The sequence below is a fragment of the Sturnira hondurensis genome, unplaced genomic scaffold (genome assembly GCF_014824575.4).
Source record: "Sturnira hondurensis isolate 20B ecotype Veracruz unplaced genomic scaffold, ASM1482457v3 Scaffold0005563, whole genome shotgun sequence".
In the NCBI taxonomy this organism is placed as follows: Eukaryota; Metazoa; Chordata; class Mammalia; order Chiroptera; family Phyllostomidae; genus Sturnira; species Sturnira hondurensis.
Window position 1 is genome coordinate 5,833,847 of NW_028078194.1, and position 8,436 is coordinate 5,842,282.

The following is an 8,436-nucleotide window of genomic DNA, read 5'->3' on the forward strand; positions in this document are numbered from 1 at the left end:
TCTCAGATTGAAATAAAGAACAAATAACAAAAGTCCTTTATGCAACATCTTTTTTTAATCATCACCCCAGGATATTTTCTACACATTGCTTTTAGAGAAAGAAACATCAGTTAGTTTTCTTCCCAAATGACCCGACTGGGGATTGAACCTACAACCTGGCTATGAGCCCTGACTGGGAATTGAATCTGTGATCATTCTACCTATGCAATGATGCTCCCACCAACAGAACCACTTCAGCCAAGGCTCACAATGTCTCAAGACTGAAGGCTAACACTTTACTTGAGAATCTAATTCTTTAGAACATTTTCTAGACTGTGAAATTTATCTCAGACAGCCCACAAAATCTCTTGGGTTTTAACTTATGCTTCAGTAAGGAGAATTTCCACTAGAACCCTGCATTTTCAGAATGAGGAGAGATCTGTGCAAGAATACACCTACTGCTCAAAGTGAATAACCTTTTCATAAAAATCCAATAGGCAGCCTTCGCCCTGACTGGGGGGCTCAGTTGGTAGGAGTATCATCCTTACACCAAAATGATTTGGGTTTGATCCCCAGTCAGGGCATATTCCTAGGTTGTGGTTCGTTCTCTGGTCAGACTGCATAAGGGAGGCAACAGATTGATGTTTCTTTCACATCGAGGTTTCTCTCCCTCTCCCTTTCTCTCTGTTCTAATCAATTAAAAAACATATCCTCAAGTGAGGGTTTAAAAAAGTGCAGTCCCAGATGTATCCATCCTGGCTGGGCCTGCCACGTTAACGTCCTATGAAATCCACACACTGCTTTACTGCTTCTGCTACTCCCCACAGTGTCTTCACTGCTCTGTCACCTGTCTGTGTTATAGAAAGATGTCCAGTATTATCCCTCCTTGAAACCTGTAGAATTAAGCAGGGCAAACAGAAATTTTAATAATGACACTTCTCTAAGAGAAGCAAGATAGAATGCACTTGTCCACACCTCTTCTGAAATTCACCCCTCCCACCAGTTCTGGTATACCTGAGACTTCTGGGTGCTTCAGCAGGAGCAGAAGAGCATATCATAGGGTGGTACTTGTCTCTGTTCCAGCTTCAAAGAGATCAGATACAGTGACTGCCAAGTTTTCCAAAGTAAACACTGACTGTGGGTTGTGCTTTTCCTAGGAATAGTTTGATGAAATATCTAACAACTTATTTTTTCAGAATTATGGTTAATCGCAAAGAAGTCACATTGTTATAAAGTTAAGGCAACATAGTAACTGCAAGGTGCAATTTTAGAAAACAAATAGCTGTTTGGTATGGCAAGAGACTGTAAATTTGCTGACACAAGCATCATTTTCTACTGCCTTATCCCTCACTTGCCTGAATGTTCCTTCATTGCCTCTTTAGCAGGTAGGTGAGCCATGCAGCCTAGTTATTCCATTGAGATATAAGCAGAAGCCTATTAATGTCACTTTTCTACTTCCTCCTTCTTATGCAAAACGTCCTCCATGAGATGGAGGATGTAGAACAGACATATTCTTGGGGTGAGAGGGCTTAATTATAAAAGGAAGCCTATTGATGAAGTGTGGGTGAAGAGAAATGAAAAGTATTTGACTCTGATGTTTTGAGACTTCTGTACTATTTCTCTACTGACACATCACAAGACTCCTTTTACGTGAGGTGAAGAAACGCACTATTTGTTAAAGCCATTCTTAATAGTTTTTCTGTTATTTGTAGACAAACACAATCTTAATTCATAGAAATAGGTAAAGAGGTGAAAGGCTTGTACAGTGAAAACAAAAGCCATTGTAAATCACAATGAGTAAATAAGTGAAAAAACCATCCTACACACCAGTATTGGAAGATTTAGCATTGGTAATATAGTAAAACTCCTTGAAATATGTAAAGTTTCGATGCAACCCTATTACAATTCCAAAGATCTTTTTCCAGTGATGGAAAAACCCATCCTCCAAATTCCTGTGGAGCTACAGGGGAAGGATGCAACTTCCCAATTTGAAAACTTACTACAATGCTACCATAATTAAAACCACAAATTTCTGGCAAGAAGATAAAAAACGAAACCAAAGAAATATAATTGAATTCTAGATATAAACTGATCACTTATGGCCAATTTATGTTTAACAGGGTTCCATGGCTATTTAATTCATAAGAAGAGTTTCTTCAATAAATAGTGCTGGAACAACTGAATAACCACATGAAAATAGAGAAGTTTGACCTCTACTTAACTCCAAATGCAAAATAGAAATCAAAATAAATAAAAAATTCAAATCTGAGAACAAAACCTATAAAATTCTTTGAAGAAAACTTGGGGAAAATCTTCAGAAATTAAGGCTTGGCAATAAATTCTTAGATTTGACACCAACAAAGCAAAAGAAAAAATACATAAATCAGACTCCATCGAAATAAAAAGGTTGTACAATGTAGGAGACTGGTTTGTCTTGGCCTGGCAAATGTGATTCAGCTGTGTATGGAAAATCTACAGATGCGAAGTGGTGGGCAGGAGCCAGATCTTCAAACTGAGTTTTCCCGTGGGAATCAGGCCTAGAAAATACTTACAGACTGTTATGGCTTGCTCTGGCTAAAACTCCATCACCCTTGTCTAAAGCAACAAATGTGTATTGTTTATCTTCAAGGTAACTTCCAAAGCTCGTGTGAGTTCTCCCAAGGACAGAGCTAATGAGCTCATCACCATTCCCCTCTGCATGTTATTTTTATTTCCTTGATTATACCTAAAATGTAGACAATAATGTTCTATGTGATAGATAATAAATCTTTCTATGATGTAAGACCCCAGGAAAACAATAAAAGCCTGTCTAGGCAAGGGTTAGGGTGCTCCCCTCTTGAGGGAGTGGCTGAGGCACCATAGGTACTCTCCCCTTGACAGAGTAGTCGCGCCTGTTCCCTTTTTCCACACAGTTTTGTTGTCGCCTGTACATTGATTCTCATTGTCAACCACAACAGGCAGACTTTGCTGGACAGAGTCTGCAACAGTACATCAAAGGATATAATTAAGAATGTCAAGTGCTAAGCTACAGAATGGGAGAAAATATTTGCCTTTCACATATGTATAAAGATTTAATGCCCAAAATATATCAACAACTCTCACAGCTGTACAACAAAGGCAAGCAACCCAGTTTTTAAGAGGCAAAGATTTGAATGACATTTCTCCAAAAAGATGGACAAACGGGGAACCACACGGGTAAATATGTTCAGCACCATTGGTCTCAAGGAAATGCAAATCAAAATCAAGAGTTACAACTTTATATTAACTTGAATAGCTTTAAGAATTAGTACAAAAGTAGAAAATGGATATTGGCAACTACGTGGAAAATAGGAACCCTTTTCAGACACTGCTGGTGAGAATGTAAATGTTGTAGTCACTAAAGAAAACTTTGGCTGCTCCTCAAATACTATACATAAAAAAGCACATTGTCTCATCAACTCCTGTCTTAGAAATGTACCCTCCAAAATTAAATTATATCCATGAATAAATGTGTTCCCAACACAAACATCCATCAATAGATTTGGGGTAAATAAATCATGATATGTACATAAAATGGAATATTATTCGGCCACAAAAATAGCAAAATACTGATACATATCATAACTTGAGGAACCTCCAAAAGATCGTCCTAGGTGAGAGAATCCAGAAACAAAAGGTCAAAATGCTATGAGTGTTTTTAATATGGTATTTCCATAGGAGACAAATCCACAGAGTCATAAAGAAGATTATAGGTTAGCACATGATGGGGTAGAAGAAATGAAGAGAGAGCATTTAATGGATGTGGTGTGTTTTTGCAGAGAGATGAAAAAGTTTTGAACTTAGAGAAAGCTAGTGGTTGCACAATATTGTGCAATGTACTAAATACCACTAAATTGTATACTTTAAAATGGGTAACTGTATGGCATGAAAATTTCACATCAATTCTTATAATGGCAGGTAACTTCATGAACTGAACTACAAATTTAATGCAATCCCCAACAAAATACCACTGGCTTCTTTGCAGACCCTGACAAGTTTGCCCTAAAATTTACATGGAAATTCAAGGGACCTAGAGTAGCTAGAAAGTCTTGAAAAAACGACAGTTTTGGAGGACTCACACTTCACTCTTTCAAGACTTACTAAAAAGCTAGTAACTAAGACTACCACACAGTATGCTATTGGAATAAGGACCGACCCATAGATTATCAGAATAGAACCACAATGGAATAAACACACCCTTACATTTTCAGTAAATTGAGTTTTCATGAGAGTACCAAGGCACTTCATGTGGGAAAAAGTCTGTTCAACAGCCCTGGCTATTGTGGGTCAGTGGACTGAGTACCAGCCTGCAACTCAAAGGGTCACTGGTTGAATTCTGAATGAGGCTACATGCGAGGGACAACCACACAGTGAAGTTTCTCTCCCTCTCTTGCTCCCTCCCTCCCCCTTTTTCTATAAAGAAACAAACAAACAAATAAAGAAATAAATAAAACAAATGGTGGAGGATTCATGCTTACTAATACCAACCTCCAACTCCATTCCTCTGCCATTTCATTTACTTTACACTCAACTAAGTCTTCTGTCTTTCATCCAGCTATTTATCACCACATTCTCTGTACTTCTATATCCACCATTCATCCATCTGAAAGTGCCTCTCCAGTTCTTCAGTCTAAATATATTAAGATTTATTTCCAACTACTGGACACGTAGGAAACCCAGCTGGTTAAACCAGTCTTTAAGACATTTTTTTATTATTGTTCAAGTACAGTTGTCCCCATTTTCCTCCATCATCTCCTCTGCCCCACCCACCCCCACCTGGCACACTCAGTCCTACCCCTCTTTGGCTTTGTCCTTTCTGTTCTTATATCCATTGTGTGAAATGAACATGTCCATTTTCACATTATGCTATTTTGCATTTTCTAATATGTTTGTAACTGTTTCCATGTGTCCTGAGGATTCATTCTGTCTCCTCTCAGGTAGATTATTAGTACCCCAAAATTGGATTAATGTAATTCAGTTAGTTAATGATTTACCCTTAACAATTTAATATTATATCTTCCATAATACTTAGTGTAGATTCATGCATACCATATGCCCCTAAATACTTGTCAGAATTACTTTCCTAACCATTGCAATATCGCTGGTAAATACAAAAAATATTTAATTAACGAAAGGATACACAAGCAATCAAATCACTGAGCTCTTGTTACTTTACCTGTTCCATTTGGATCAGGAAATAATCAATAAAGTCGCGAGGATTATTAGTGTTCAGAAATTCTTGATGTTTCCTTCTTTTCTCCATAATGTAACTTCTTACATTAACAAAATTTTCAAATACTTGCTATGACTTCCTGGGAAATAATCAAGAGAACAAGGAAATTATTGCAGAGCTAGAAAAGAAAAATGATAGAACATTAGATAAAAGTTTTAATGCAACTTTGCCATATAACATATGGTAAGTTTTTTGACATATAACATATGTCAAAAAGTTTTTTGTCATATAACATATGCTAAGACCTGATTATACATAGAACTGTAAATATTAATGAAATATGAATTTTGATATATAAGTCACTTTTTGCATTGATAGGTATTTTTGAGCGAGAAGATTCTGACCAGGAGATCAAAGATTATGATNCGAGAAGATTCTGACCAGGAGATCAAAGATTATAATGATTTACTATACTCATAAGTTATGTTTATAGTAAAAAAAATCTGTTTATCAATTTTCTCATTTTAAACATCAATTCTTTTCTATGCTCTTGAAATGTGTGATGGCATGAAATACTAATATTCACATTTTGTAGATGACAACAAATTAAAGAAAGTTTGGGAAGCCTGATAGGGCACACAAAAGTAATCCCTGCTGTTTCTATGTCTGTTCAATGGCCTCAGACATCAAATCAGTAGTTAGAATTGGGAGGATGCTGACAAAACCATGAAACACAACTCACTATTTTATACTTAAAATGACTGTGCACAGAGCCATTAAGGGTTGTCTCTAAGATGACATCATCATCTTTTAGACAGACTATCAACTCAGCACAGGGTAAAAACTGTGATGTTTGTTCATGGTTCATACACTATATGAGCAATCACTTTGTCATCCCCCAAACAATTACCTTGCCAGGATGTCAAATGAAGCATCAAATACTCTTACCCTTAGTGCTCCCTAGCAGCATCTGTGGTTCCAAGTACTTTCCCTCTTTGAAGGAGAAATTCTCTTTCTTCCTAAATGCCAACTAAGGTACTGAAAAAGTCACTAAATGTTGATTAGATAACAAGACTTGTGGGTAATGGAAGCCCTTCAAAAAACTGAGAAGTCCATTTAGTGTTATGGGAATGTTTTGGGGAAGTTAACAGAGTACTTTATGGGAAGTTGGGCTTTAGAATTTAGTAGAAAATCCACCGGACAGGGTCAATGGATTGAATTCCAGTTCTGTATTCTGGACATGCCTTTTCTAGTTTATCATTAAAGGGCTTGGCCAAATTTCCCAGATGAGCACTTCATGATGCTGAGCTCTGGGAAGTACTGTGGTGTCCACTCATTCACTTTACAGCTTGATACATACAGAGATTTGGGCTTTTGTGAGAAAAGAGCATAAAGACCCTGTAGCAGGCCCATGGCCCTCACGGAGTCTGTTGCTGACCCACCAGGTGCTGGGCCTCTGGAGTTCCCTTCGCCACAGGCACCGGGACACTTCCCACTGATGGTGCCGGCCCAGATTGCCCGCCACTTCTCGTCCCTACTCACGCATGGCCGGTGGTCGCCCGCCAAGGGGGGCACGCCAAGAAGGCCCCGGGCGCAGCTGCTTTTGTCCTCACTTGTCTTCTGGAGTCCTCGAAGACCTGCAGCTGTCTGGTTCCTCTGTCACACTCTCTGGTCTCTTATTTTCATAAATGTTGGGGAATTGTTGGTTGATTATGCTGTTCTTTAGTAGATCTGCCTGGATTTTCTACCAGGTGCACGGGAGCTGGGTTACACTTCTTGCTACTCTGTCGCCACCTTAATCTCCTCTCATCACATAAAGGATTCCCTGTGAAGAGACAATCTGGGCCTCACCTGTGTCAATGGAGAGCCCAGAATCCTGACATTCTCATCAGACATTTTCATTATGTTGAGAAGATTATGATCTTTATAGTCAAAATTATTCTGGAAAATAACGTAGAGGATAACATTGTAGGGAGCACAGACCAGGATGAAGGTGGGATCACAGGATGATTCTAAAGAATGAGAAACAATTTTAAAACACCATTAAACCAGACATATGAAACACTTTACTTATGGAGTAATAGATAAAGTTAATTTTAGGCACTTTAAAATAATTTTTCGGAAGAGAAGAGAAAATGGCGGCAGAGTAGGACAGAGTGACTGCAGTTCTCCTACATTTGGGGGAAAATCCTGGCAGATTTACAGAAGAACAGCGCAATCAATTCCCCAACCAACAATTCCCCAGCATTTAAGAAAATAAGAGACCAGAGATAGTGACAAACCAGACAGCTAGAGGTCCTTGGGGTCTCAGGGACGCAAGTAAGGACGGAGGCGGCCAGACCGGCGGCAGCCATTAGCCTGCGCGTAAAGACCTCGGAGCTGCGGCTGCCGCAGCAGTTGGATCCCAGAGGCTTCCTTCCGTCTGTGCCCAGCGACAAGGGTGTCTGCCACGGAGAACTCATCGGGAGCCCGGCAACCCTGAGAAAAGTCAAGGGCAGCGGCAGCGGCAGCGGTGGCAGCCATTGGCCAGCGCAGAAAGACTTGGAGCCTTGGCTGCCTCAGTGGTCGGGGCCCAGAGGCTTCCCCCTGCGCCCAGCGACAGGGGCGTCTGACACAGAGGACTCATTGGGACCCCAGCACCTGTGAGTAAAGACAAAAGCGGCAGCAGCAGGGCCGGCTGAACTCGGGAGCCAGGCACCCCAGAGTAAAGTCAAAAGCAGCAGCGGCGAGACCAGCAGCCATTGGCCAGCGCGTAAAGACCTCGGAGCAGCGGCTTCCGCAGCTTCCAGGGCCCAGAGGCTTCTGTCTACGGCCAGCGTCAGGGCTTCTGCCACAGAGGACTCAGTGGGAGCCCAGCAACTCTGTGACTGTAAATATCATAAAGTACTCTCCTGCTGTCATAAACCATTTTGCCTCCCCCTCCAGCTGATCACACACACACAAAGAAAGGAGTAGGTGGAAGCAGAGAACATCAAGATACCTGCAGGAGACTGTACCACTGAATTTCACAGGAATTCTACCACAGAAGTTCACACCATAAACCTAGGGAGTCAGAACAGATCAATTTAAGAAGCTGAAGCTAACAAGAAGAGTCTCATAAGCAATGGGAAGACAAAGAAACAATGCCCAAATGAAAGAAAAGGTGGAAGTCTCAGAAATAATGTTAGATGAAAGAGAGGCAAGTCAGCTATCAGATATTGAATTCAAAGCACTAGTTATCAGGAAATTCAAAGAGCTCACAATGAGCTACCAGAAACTAGAGGGGA